The sequence below is a fragment of the Mustela erminea genome, chromosome 3 (genome assembly GCF_009829155.1).
Source record: "Mustela erminea isolate mMusErm1 chromosome 3, mMusErm1.Pri, whole genome shotgun sequence".
NCBI classification, from domain to species: domain Eukaryota; kingdom Metazoa; phylum Chordata; class Mammalia; order Carnivora; family Mustelidae; genus Mustela; species Mustela erminea.
In genome coordinates this window covers 84,712,697-84,725,941 of record NC_045616.1, presented here as the reverse complement: position 1 = coordinate 84,725,941, position 13,245 = coordinate 84,712,697, and the positions used below count along the sequence as shown (strand labels likewise).

At 42.7% G+C, this 13,245-nt stretch overlaps 1 protein-coding gene across 4 annotated transcripts in view; it reads left to right on the top strand.

Moving 5' to 3' along the window:
• ARHGAP26 (Rho GTPase activating protein 26) overlaps positions 1-13,245 on the top strand; it is a 436,434-nt gene that overhangs the window by 86,125 nt on the left and 337,064 nt on the right. The window contains exon 1 of one of the 4 annotated variants that reach the window (XM_032336321.1): positions 9,508-9,542. The exons of the other annotated variants lie outside the window; for them this stretch is intronic. The gene's annotated coding sequence lies outside the window, so the exon portion shown is untranslated. Of the gene's footprint in view, positions 1-9,507; positions 9,543-13,245 lie in introns of those variants that run through there. 4 annotated transcript variants of the gene reach the window in all.

Here is a 13,245-nt window from a genome sequence, read left to right as displayed (position 1 = left end):
GGAAATTAGCTATCCTGTAAAGGGATGGGAAGGGAAATCCTAGGGAGCGGTGAGAGTTTACCAGGGGGAGTGGGTGGAGGATGAGAGAAGGCCACATCCCAGGGGAAGTGACCCTTCAAGTGAAATCTGAAGAGTGGAGAGGTTTGGGGAGCGCTCCAGTCTGATGAGGGCTCGTGGGTACAGGACTTCTTCCTGGGCAGAGGGAACACATTGTTCCAGGCTTCGGGGTGAGCATAGTTCCTGCACATTAGAGGATCTGCGTGGGCCAATGGGGCTGGAGCACTAAAGGCTGCTGGGTGTGCCGATGAGGCATGTTTTGTGGGCCTTGGGCAGTTTTTGAAATGAAAAGGAGGAGTTACACCTGGGGAGGGTATAGAAAGGGCAGTGACAAGATCACATCTGCTTTTTGGAAGGGCTATCCTGGGCAGCTGAGTGACAAACAGTCTGGAGGGGGTCCAGGAGGAAGTGGCAGGGCCAGTAAGGGGTCCAGACCAGAGGTGGTGCTAGCCTGGGCTTGGCGATGCTGCAGGGAAAGGAGGTCTTCCCCTCAAGGTAACAGTTGGAGGAAATGAGAAAGTTAATGGAGGTGGAAAAGGAATCTCAGGTATTTCTGTGTCCAGGATTAGGTACTGGTCCTATGGGCCCTTATTCATAAAGCACAAACATGGACAATATAAATCCTTTCTTTGATAGTATCTCTGTTGACTTACGGTGTTTTTATTTGCTATAAAAAAAAACTGGGGGTGTCTGGCTGGCTCTGTCAGTGGAGCGTGTGACTCTCGATCTCGGACTTGTGGGCTTGAACCCTGTATTGTGTATAGATAGATATTGCTTAAAAATAAAAATAAACTTAAAAGAAGTTCACACTATTTTTATAAATTTTACTGTTTGTTTTTATTGTGCAGTGCCCGTTTTACATGTAAACAGAAGGTAAGCTGACTTGTTTGTGGAATCACTAAAATCACATAATTCATATTCTATAGCTCAGATGCCTGTTCATTTTGTTCTTACTAGAAAGTTGGAAGCATTACACAAGCTAACTCAACTGTGTGAATGTGTTTGCAGATCTTTTTTTTTTTTTTTTTTAGGTGTAATTGACATAACAACATCAGTTTCAGATGTACACCGTGATGATTTGGTATTTGTATGTATTGTGAAATGATCACCACAGTAAGGCTAGTTAACATCTGTCACCATACATAGTTAATTTTTTTTTCCTCGTGATGACGACTTACGAGGTCTATTAGCAGCTTTAACGTATGCAGTATAGTATTATTAAATGTAGTCACCATGCTGTACTTCACATCCTGTGATTTATAATGTGAAATTTGTACCTTTTGACCACCTTCACCCATTTTGCCCATTCCTCCCCCTGCCTCTGGCCATCACCCATCTCTTCTGTACTATGACCTTGTGTTGTTATTGTTTGTTGTTTTGTTTTGTTTTGCATTCCATGCATAAGTGAGACTTAGATGGTTTTTCTCTATCTGATTATTTCACTTAGCATAATGCCCTCAGAATTGATCCATGTTGTCACAAAGGGCAGGATTTCATTATTTTTTTCTGGCCAAATAATATTCCTATACACCCCCCCACCACATTTTCTCTTTTCTTTATTCATTCATCCATGGATAGGCACTTAGTTTGTTTTCCTGTCTTGTCTATTGTAAACAACGCTGCAGTGAACATAGGGATATACTATCTTCTCAAATTAGTGCCCCCCCCCCCCCCGCCCCTTCAGAGAGATACTCAGAAGTGGACTTGCTGGATCCTCTGGTAGTTCTGTTTTTACCTTTTTGAAGCACTTACATAGCGTTTTCCATAGTGGTTGTATCTGTTTTCATTTCCACTCACAGTGTAGAGGGTTCTCTCTTGTTCCACATCCTTGCCAAACTTGTTTTAATTTGCATTTTCCTGGTGATGGGTGATGTTGAATACCTTTTCATGTACTCATTGGCCTTCCGTATGTCCTTGGAAAAATGTCCATTTAGATCCCTCAGTCTTTTTTTTTTTCCTTTTTTTTTTTTTTTTTGCTGTTGCAAGAGTCTAGCCCCTTATATAAGATTTGCAAATATTTTGTTCCATTCGTTGGGTTGCCTTCTCATTTTTTTATGGATTCCTTTGCTGTACAGAAACTTTTTACTTTGATGTAGTCCACTTGTTTACTTTTTACTTCTTCTTGCCTTTGCTTTTCATGTCAAATCCAGAAAATCATCACCAAGATTGATGTCAAGGAGACTTCCCTGGAGGAGTTTTATGGTTTCAGGTCTTCAAATTTTTAATCCATTTGGAGGTGATTTTTGTTTATAGTGTGAGATAGTGGTCCAGTTTCATCCTTTCATTCTTTCATTCATATGGCTGTTCAGTTTTCCCAATAACATTTTTTGAAGACTGGATTTTTTCCTACATTGTATATTCTTGGTTCCTTTGTCAAAAATTGATCTACCATCTATGTGTGGGTCTATTTCTGGGCCCTCTCTTCTGTTCCATTGGTCTGTACATCTATTTTAATGCCAAAACCATACTGTTTTCATTACTATAGCTTTGTATGGTAGTTCTTTTTTCTTTAAAATTTTTTTTTTCATTTTTTATAAACATTTATTTTTATCCCCAAGGGTTGTATGGTAGTTCTTGATTAGAGCAGGATGCCGCCAGCTTTTTTCCTTCTCAAGATTACTTTGGCTGTTGGGGGTCTTTTATAGTTCCATACAGATTTTAAGTTAGCTTTTTCTGTTTCTGTGAAAACGCCCTAATTCAGCTGTTTTTGTTTCATGTCTTCAAAATCAGACATTTTACGAATGTTCTCTACCTTACTGATGAGTAAGGAAGGACCTGAAGGAGCAAGGATGTGTGGGTTGCTAAATCTTTCCCTGCATTGTGTGGTTGACTTAACCAGGGAAATAACATGAGTAAGAAAGGCTATGGCAGTGTCCCTTGGTCATTCATATTTGTTAGAATGCTGCCTTTCTGCATTTGCTAAGTTTTGATTTGGAAGGAAAACATGAGCTCTCAGGCCTGTCAGCATTCACACTTACTCAGTTACAGACGTGACACAAGTACCTTGTACTTGGTTTTAGTATAGCTCAACTTTCATACATCATGGGTCCACCAGAGTTCTGGACTCATTGGGCATTGCAAACACCATATGTACCTGGGGTTGCAAGGGGCCCTAGTGGACACGCATATTGGAGATCCCTGCTCTGCTTTTCCCACCAGACTTCACTTAGAAAACACAAGTTCAGAGATACAATTTTATGTCAAGGTGGTGGCAGGATAGCATTAAGCCAAGTGGCCCTTCTCAGTGTGGGTTCCAGTGTAACTGCATGGGTTCCATGTCCACAGAGCGATAGTCCTCTCTCTCAGCTGCCTGGGAGCCTGTATCCTGGATTCAGTTGAGTCTGTATCACGTTTACTTTTTGCATGCTCAGTTGGAGAAGATTAACTGGTTAGATCCTTATTGGCAGCCCTGGCCCAGGCCTGTGGCCCAGCAGTGCTTGGCTTCTCACGCGCTGCAGGCAGCTCTCACTTCTTTGGGAAGCATGGATTCTGGATGGGTTTCTAGGCAGGCAGCATGAGGGCCATTCATCAGCTCCTTGTGCCATAAGTAGGGTCTGTACAAATCAGGCCCTAAAGAGTGCTGCCTTTCTAGGTGCTCATGTGGGCTTTGGAATAAGACACATGATTAAGAACATTTTTGGAAAAAGCCTAAGTATTCAGCATTTATGATTTTTAAATTGAATTACGGTGTTCCCTCCTCCCACCTCTACTGTCACTTAGATTTCTTCTTCTACAAGTGTTAATTGCCTGCTTTGGGAACATTTGTAAACCTATTGTCAGGAACTAGAAGTTCTGGCTTGTTCCTTGCCGCTCTACCTTTGTAATCAGGAGAGGTTCCATTATTGGTACGTGGTACTAGATGTTCCGAGGGCTTGGATAGTAGCGGTTCTCTTACTTGAGCATGCATAAGAATTGCCCAAATTCCTGGGCCGCAGCCTCAGAATTTTGATGGAGGTGGCTGGGATATGCTCCCAAGGCAGGTCTATCACCGTTAATGTTCAGTGTATTTGGAGACACATTAATCTGATCTGTCAAATCCTATGATGGTGTGGAGTGTGGGGATTCTCTGAGAACTAGCTGAAGCCCAATTTCTTATCTGACTGGGGCAAAGCTGGTAAGGAGGCAACATAGTAGGGAACCTGGGCTTTTCTTGGGGAGTGTGTGGAGGGCAGTTGTTGCCTACCTGGACCTCACTGCCTGGTCCCAGGAACAGCACAGCCTCCCCTAGGTGCAGCAGGAGAGTGGGGCATTGAACAGGGGATAAAAGAAAGTGAAACTAATCTCTGAGGATGTTACTAGGTGTGGCTCTGTTCAGAAACACTATGTGTTTTTTTTTTCCCCCCCTTCAGGAAACGTTGATTTAATCCATGGGGAGACCGGCAGATTTTCCTTTTTTTTTTTTTTTTTAAAGATTTATTTATTTATTGGACAGAGATCACAAGTAGGCAGAGAGGCAGGCAGAGAGAGTGAGAAGGAAGCAGGCTCCCCGCTGAGCAGAGAGCCCGATGCGGGATTCGATCCCAGGACCCCGGGATCATGACCTGAGCCGAAGGCAGCGGCCTAACCCACTGAGCCACCCAGGTACCCCAGTTTTTCCTTTTTAAATGGAACTTACTCTGATGCTGAGGAGTGGCTGCCCTACCTCCTGTGGTATTAGTGGGGACGTTTGAACTGTTACTGAGCATTAGATGGATTCCATTTAGATCATAGTAATGGTCAGAGGTCAGCAAGGTAGGGGAGTGTAAAGGTGGGTGGTAGGAGGCCAAGTGGCTGTCCTCTGATTTTTATATAGGAATAAATCACCCTACATATTAGTTATTACATTCTTGAGTAATCCTGAGTACTATTAATATCTATTGTTTTTTCTTTTCTTTTCTTTTTTTTTTTTTTTTTTTTTATTGCTTGCTGCAGGCTGGGTGCTAAGCACTTCTGAGCATCACCCCTTTACTCACAGGACCAATCCCCCCCCCCGCCCCCTCCCCGGCCATGATTTCATGCAGGTGGAAATAAATATAGAGACCTTATAGATGGCTGAGGGGAGATTTTGAGTTTACTCATTATTTGAGTGCTTACTCATCATTCTAGGCTTGATTGGCTGGAGGAAGGCCTCTCTTTACTCGCAGTGCCTTGTCTTCCTTTGGCTATGCTCACATTCATCTTAGCTGTTGAGAGCAGCTGGAGATGGATCTGATGTGCATTATTTCAGGGCTCTGCTCTTTGGGATTTTCTTGTTAACAGAAATTGTTGTTTACATTTGAATGTAATTTAAGACCAGATTCTTTGGGCTGGGTTTTTGGTTTTGCTTCTCTTCTCTTTTCCTTTCTTTCTTTTCTTTTCTTTGCTAGAAAAGTGTCAGGGATTAGTGGAAGCTGATGGGTTTTGGCTTCCCTTTTCCTGCTTTTTTTGTGAAATTCTTGCTTGCCTGAATGTGTACAAAGTGAATGTGATTGTGCAGATGCTGGAAGAGGCAAACCTGGGGTGCAGTAAGGCCTAAGTTCTAGATCTTCCAGATGTTGGGTTTTTGCTTCACAATTCCAGCTTTAATCTCAAGACCTTGGAACAGGAATATCTGCATCCCGGTGATCTGTGGAGAATTGGGCTTGGAAATTCATTATCAGCCTGGATGGACTCTTGCGATATCCCATTTTTCACTCAAGAGCTTCATGGTCCCTTTGGTAAATCCCTCAAATCTTTTCTGAGGTAGCAGTATTCATTTTCCTTTTATCATATGCATGAAGAAAGGCACAGAAGAAGGACAAAATGCAGTCACTTGATAACTCCCTGGTAGAAGTGGTGGCCCGCAGAACTGTCCCTGAGGGGAAAAAAAGAAAAAAAAAAAAGAACTGTCCCTGAGGACAATTAACTGAGTTCTGGATTCCCATGTGGGTGCCTGGGCCTTGTATGCATGGACCTGGACAGGCAGGGCAGTTCTGTTCTAGTTTCTCATCTCCGTTTTTCTGGCTCCTTGTCCTGTCTTCATTTTATTGGCAAGACACCCCGCATCCCCACCTCCCCCACCCCCACTTTTTTTCTTAAAATTCTCTTCCAAGAAAGTCTGGCTTTTGCTCTAAGTTTACTACCATGAATTTTGAGATGGTACACGTCACCCTCTTAATCTAATTGAGCCAGCACATCATTGTGAAGACATCATTTTATTTGGGGGTATTAGTTGCTATGGTTATTTGCTGAGACTAACAGAGTCTGTGTTCTCTCAGTTGGATTTTTGGAAACTGCTATCTGAGAATGACAGAGGTGTGCCTCACTGTAGAAATAGCCAGTGTATACCGTGACGATTAACACATTTTTTAAAAAGCACAGAAAAAATACCTTGGGTGGAATTTTTAGAGCTAGAAGAGACCTTAAAGATCACTGACCATCCTTCTGGTTTTCAAAGAGCTGTCCAAGGCTAACGTGTTAATTTACTTTGCCTAGGTTCGCAGGCGTTGTTCCTGGGTGAGCAAGGATGCAGCCTGTTTCTGATTCTTACTCTAGCTCCCATTCTGTTTTTTTGTGCAACAGTTGAAGTCCTTTCAAGGAATCCATTCTTCAAATATATACTGAGGTCTTGTGTGCTCTAGGTGCTGGGCTTGGAAGGAGGAAAACACTGTGATCTTGACTCTCAGGGTCTCTGTTGGGAATTCCAGACCTTGACTAGAGAGTGTGATGCCTGGACCAGCAACATTGGTATCACCTGGAAACTTGTTTGAAATGCACACTCCCAGGCTTACTGAATCAGAATCAGCATTTTAACAAGATGACCTGGTCTTCAGGTGCATATGCAAGTTTGAGAAGCGTTCTCTAAGAGAGTAGGACATTGTAGAAGCAGAATTACTATTAATTTACGTGGAAAAAGTTTTAAGCATCTCTGGTGTCCCAAAATAACTTCTCTCAAGCTTTTTGGGTGCTTTCGGATATGTCTTGCTAACGACTGCACAAAATCAATTGAGATAAAACACAGGTGCTCACAGACACAGTTCAAAGCTATGGCCGCTCTAGCCACTCCAGGCATGGCTCATGGCACAGCGAACACTGAACACTATTTTCCCTTTCGCCGTGAACAGAAAAATCCTTTTGGCTTTCTTTTGTTTAGTGAAAATAGGTACTAAGGGACATACTTTGTTAAAGTGGAGTGGCGTAAGTTGAACTTCAGGAAAACAGGATACCTGTATTTGGTAAGTTTGGTGAATTAATGAGACAAAAATTCCTTAATTCTGAAAGCTAATGAAGATTCTCATTTTGTTGATCCTCTTGTCTCCAACCTGCATTCAGCCAGCCTGTGCCTGTGTGGGAAGGAAAAAAATACAGCATCTAGGGACAACCCTGTGTTCTGCTCACATTTTTTCTTCCATTTAATTCCCACAACAAACCCGTGAGGTACTTGTTACCCTCATCGTGACATAGACTCTTGGAAAGGTTGAGCCATTTTCCCAGTCCTAGAGCTGGTAATTGACAGATCCAGGGTTTGAATCCATGTTTGCAAGTCCACACACTTCATACTCTTCTGAATTGACCTTGACACTGTGTGTGTGTTACGTTTACTCTTGAACTGCATGGAAATACCCTTTCTTTTTTGCTCTTTCACTTGATCGGTCCCTCTTAAAATGGGGTTCTTTGTTTTAACCAAGCAAATCACTATTGTTTCTCTGGAGGGAGTTTTTCTTGTACTTACCCACTGTCATAGAAGGTCTTGGAGTTTTATGCCAATGTGATTGTTCTGAATCCATTCCCTCAGTTCTCTGTGTCCTTGTTTTCTGCTTTGTGTCAGGCCTGAGCGATGCACATTTGGGGCTGGGCTCTTTTGGGCTTCAGGTTTCAGTATAGGTCTGATGCTGACTTAATCATTCAAAACAGTGGTCCCTGATGAGTAAATGCTTTTTGAGGACCTATTCTGTGACAGTAAGCTAGTCTGGAATTTCTTCATAAAAGATCACATCTAGGACTTAAATTCCCCGTGTTCTTAAGAAGAACAGACAGGGGCGCCTGGGTGGCTCAGTGGGTTAAATCCTCTGCCGTGATCCCAGGGTCCTGGGATTGAGCTCCACATTCAGCTCTCTGCTCCACGGGGAGCCTGCTTCCTCCTCTCTCTCTCTCTCTGCCTGCATCTCTGCCTACTTGTGATCTCTCTCTGTCAAGTAAATAAATAAAATCTTTAAAAAAAAAAAAAGAAGAAGAAGAACAGAAAATGCAGCCCTTTGGAAATACAGTTGTCTTAGTATATATCTTTGTATACCTGTCTGTAGTAGGGGTGTTACTGAGCCCTCATAATCCAGATGTGAACTTGGAGTTTTCAGTAGGGAGCAGAGTTTCTTTGAATCCCTCATTTTCTGGTTATCTCCTGGCTGACCTGTGGTCTGTGTATCCAGTGTCAAGGTTTAGAGGTTTCCTGTACCATGTAATCATCCCACAAGGAGAAAGCCCCTTGACTGTGGGTGTATGTTTTTAGCAGTGAAGCAGGATGGGAAGTCAGAGTAGAAGTCCCAAAATGAAGTTCTGGGCCTTAGTAAAAGTCATAATCAATGTTTAAGCTGATTTTGTCTTTCTTCTTTACAAAAATATGGTTACCATTTCTTTAGGGATAAAGTCTATATTCCTTAGCTTGGCATTCCAGTCCTTCCGTGATTCTAACCCCTTTTCCTAGTCTTACCTTCTTTCTGTCAAGCAACTGCCTACTGTTTGATGCTGGGTTCTCTGCTTTTGCATTTCTTTGCATCCTGTTGCTACTTATAGAATACCTTCTCATGCCCGTTTACCCTGCCCTGCACCTCCTCTAATTTCACTTTTTTTATTAACATATAATGTATTATTTGTTTCAAGGGTATAGGTCTGTGAATCATCAGTTTTAACTGATTTCACTTTTAAAGCTCTTTTCAAATGCTACTTCCTGTTCTTCTTCTTCTTCTTTCTTTTTTTTTTTTGGGGGGGGGGTAACGATTCCACCAATGGCCGTAACTAGAATAATAGCCTGCTCGCACTTCTGTAGCTTTTCTGATCTGATCTCTCTGACATGTTTTGCCTTAATTTGCAAGTTTGTATACAGTAGTCCTTCTCCCCCTCCCCCCCATCCACAAGGGATATGTTCCAGTATCCCCAGTGGATGCCTTGAAACCACAGATAGCATTAAACCTGTATATACTATTTGTTTTTTCCCCATGCATTTAGATTACTCATACATACCAATGATAAAGTTTAATTTTTAAATCAGGCATAGTGAGATATTAATAATAATTACAAATACAGTAAGAGTTAAAACAATACATTGTAATGAAAGTTACGTGAATGTGGACTGTGTCTCAAAATATCTTAGTGTCCTCACCCTTCTTGTGATGATGTGAGATGATAAAATGCCCACGTGATGAGATGACATGAAGTGAATGACGTAGGCATTGTGACATAGCATTAGGTTACTACTGACCTTCTGACATTAAGGCAGAAGGAGAGTCATCTGCTTATAAACTGAGGAGCATTGCAGGCAACTGAAATCACAGGTAAGGAAGCACTTACTGTACCCAGATGAGATCCTTCTAACTTACATCCTCCTAAAGGATATGGAATGTGTATGTATAGTTCTTTGATTTCTTTGAGTACATTGATAGAGGAGTCTCAAATATTTGAGTAGGTTAGGCCATGGAGTATAGTAGTAGAGAGTTTTGGAGTCACAGAGACCAGGTTTCTTATATTATCATTCATTAGCTGTGTGCCCATGGCATATTATTTAATCTCTGAATCTGTTTCCCCATCTGCAAAATAGGAATGATAATTCCTATTCATAGGATGATTGTGAGGACAATATGAGTTAAAGTACTCATAATAAGTACATAATAAAGTACCCCATAAATAACATACATAATTATATAAAAATAAAGTACATAATAAGTACCCCATAAATGAATGCAAAATGTGTTTACACTTATTTTGATGTAGTCAAAGATGAGTTTGGGTCTCCCATATTATTCTTGAAGAATGTTTCCATGTAAATAGTATTAGAAACCTTATCTGGAAAAGAGTGAAGCTCCCCTTTCTTCTATTGAATTTCATTTTAAAAATCAACTCGGAAAATTTAGTTAGCCTTAGTGCTCTGGTTGGAAAAACAAATTCTCCAGAGTCTATGTTGGCTATGGCCTCATTTAGGAAATAGAATTTTAGGGAAATGGCCTCAGGAAAAGCACATGGATGTATAATCAGGACGCTCATGATGTGGAGGTTGATGTGCCTGGTGGGCATATCATCCTCGGGTGACACGAATGGTCGTCCGAGTCTGCTCCCACCAGATCTGAAAGAATGTAAGAGACGTGCTGGCAGTGACTTCATCCCTCCAACCCTTTCTCTCCGTATCTCAGGCTTGAATGGGTAAGATGAACAAGAACGCTCTAATGTATTAGGGTATTTCTTCCCCATGGATGCCAGGGCCCCTCTCTCCATTGCTGATTGAGTGCCCACTGGACATTTCCCTTCTCGGCTGGGTGTGTTCATCAGCAGGACATGGTCTGTGCCCAGCACTACATTTGAGGCTGGCTTTGTCATTTCTCTTTAGGTTATTAGCCACCTTTCCCTGATACAGTCCATCGCCACCTAGTGGCCCTAGGTAAGACTGCATCACAGAAACTAGATGAATGCTATGGGGGTATTTTGTTTGACTGTCAGATTTGAACACTGTCTCTTTCTGCTCCTGAAAAAGTGCAGAGTTTCAGTCTGTAGAGTGAACAAATGAACAACACTTGCTTTTCTTACCGTTAAGCAGTGGCACTAGGTTTAAAATGCCACTTGCAGACTGGGAAATGCCTGTCCCCAAGCATGGTTTCTGATAGGATATATTTTCAGCTGGTCCAGGTATGGGCAAAAAGAGAAGTGTCTCTGGAACTCTACCTTTGTCTCTTTTAGCTCCTGGCTTGGGGACAGCCTGGGGCTGAAAGGGCACACATAGTTGTGGCCAACACCAGATATTTTTTTTTAAAGATTTTATTTATTTATTTGACAGAGGTCACAAGTAGGCAGAGAGGCAGGCAGAGAGAGAGAGGAAGGGAAGCAGGCTCCCTGCTGAGCAGAGATCCTGGTGGCTCTGGGCTTGATCCCAGGATGCTGGGATCATGACCAGAGCCCAAGGCAGAGGCTTTAACCCACTGAGCCACCCAGGCACCCCACAAGACATGTTTATAGCCCATTTCTCCTGGTGGCTCTTGCTACAGCTCTGTGGGAATCTTCCTTAACAGACAACATTAGGGGAGGTGATTCCTATAGACACCAGCTTCAGCCAGACTTACCTAAGTTTGAAATTCCTCCTAATATATATCTAATCAACTTTTTTTTCCAAAATGAATTATATAATCGGGAATTTCACCTTTGATGAGTGCAGGGAGCTAGTAAAGAGCCCAGCTTCCCCTCCCACTTTGTGCTTTCTGTGACTCCTGCTCTCAGTCAGGTTATGTGCTAGCTTGTGAGGACGTAGTGGTGAGCATGAAGAGACACAGTTCTCACCCTTCAGGAATTTACTAGTTGGGGAGGTACTAATAGAATTACCACCTGAACAATATAAAATTGCTATGAAGAAGGAGGTACACACACACAAAAGGAGGTGCATAGGACTTAGAGTGAGGGGAGGGTAGGGGTTGGCCTGGTTACAGAAGTCAGAGTAGGCTTTTTAGTGGACTGAACTTCTAAGGACTGCAGGATGAGCAGGATGTTCAAGGAGCTGGCAGAACCTGGAAAGGGAGTTGGGGGCCTAGGCCCTGCAGGGCCTCTCAGACTTTGGGAGGGACTTTGATCTTGGTTTTTAGAACTCTGGAAACCCTTTGCAGGATTCACTATTGGAGCTGACATGACTGAGGGGAGAACTGATTGAAAGAACAAAAGTGGGTTTCGGGGTCCAGAGCAGAGGCAGTTGCAGTTACCCAGGCAAATGGGGGCATTTGGTTTAGGGGTTGCTGATGGTGATAGGGACAAGTGAATAGAACTGAGATGCTTAGGAGGCAAGACAGACACACTTGGGAAGGATACCGTGCTACCAGGGGTGATACAAGGGTGTGTGACTTTGACTTGTGTGGCAGGACAGATGGTGGCCCCCTTTGCCAAACTGGGGATGCAGGAAGAGGTCCTTGGTTGGCTGTTTTTTGAGAGCATAGGAGAGGAGAGTGAGTTTGATTTAGAGAGTGGTAACTTTACCTGAGAATGGGAGTTGCAGCCTAGCTGCAGTCTTGGGGACTCGTGTCCATGTTCCAGCCGTCACTGTGGGTCCTCTTATTATGCCATCTCAGATGTTCCACTTAAGCCAACATCTGTGGCTTTGCCTAGTCAGATCAGTACAACATGTCTTGAGGGCCACTCGTCTGGGCCTTTCTCAGGCACTTACTATGTGTTATGCCAGGGAACCACTCATGCATGGATCTGGAATCATTCCAAATACAAGGTGATCAGGCACAGAGAGTAAATGTAATTGACTTTCAGAGAAGGGAAGGATTAGCTAGGATTGAGGACTTCAGTATTTGTGCTTTAAGCAGCCAACAGGCCATTCTTGTCACAAATACTTACCTTGGCAGTTGGACTTCATTAACTGTAATCAGTTTCTAAATCCAGGAGATGTGACCAAGGAGTAAAAAAAGTTTATGGATAGTTATATACAGTTCTGAAGAAAGGTAAGAGATGCGTGAAATAAATGTCATAGTGAGGTTACCTTGAGTCTTTCAGCATGGTATGTTTGTGTGAGCACATAGATGTTAAATTTCCCCCCAAAAGAAAATGGGAATGGCTTGACTTGTGGTACTGAGGTAAAACTTGTGTAACCTAAGGTAGAGCCTAACTTAAAAAAAAAAAGGTATCAACCTTCTTTTACTGAAAGAAGAATTGGTATTTAGTTTACATTCTCTTAGCACTCTGTGTGATGAGTATCCGGGGGCAGAGCGTGGGCATCCACAGGAAGAGAATGGCATTTCCCTCTGTTCCCCAGTCAGCAGACACCTTTGAGAGTGGTCTTTCAGTGCCTAGACTTCTAGCTGCTTCTGTGTTGCTTAGCTGCCTGGTCTCCTCACCCAGAGGCAGAGGTGACTTAATTCTGTAAGGCAAATACTTGGCCTCCCCAGAAGCTGCCAGTTACGACTCCTGTCTGCTCTGGCCGGCATTCTGCCTTTCTAGCAACAGATGTTTCTGCATAGTAAATATCATTGACTTTTGGCGCCTTGCTCTGTCTTGTACTGAACA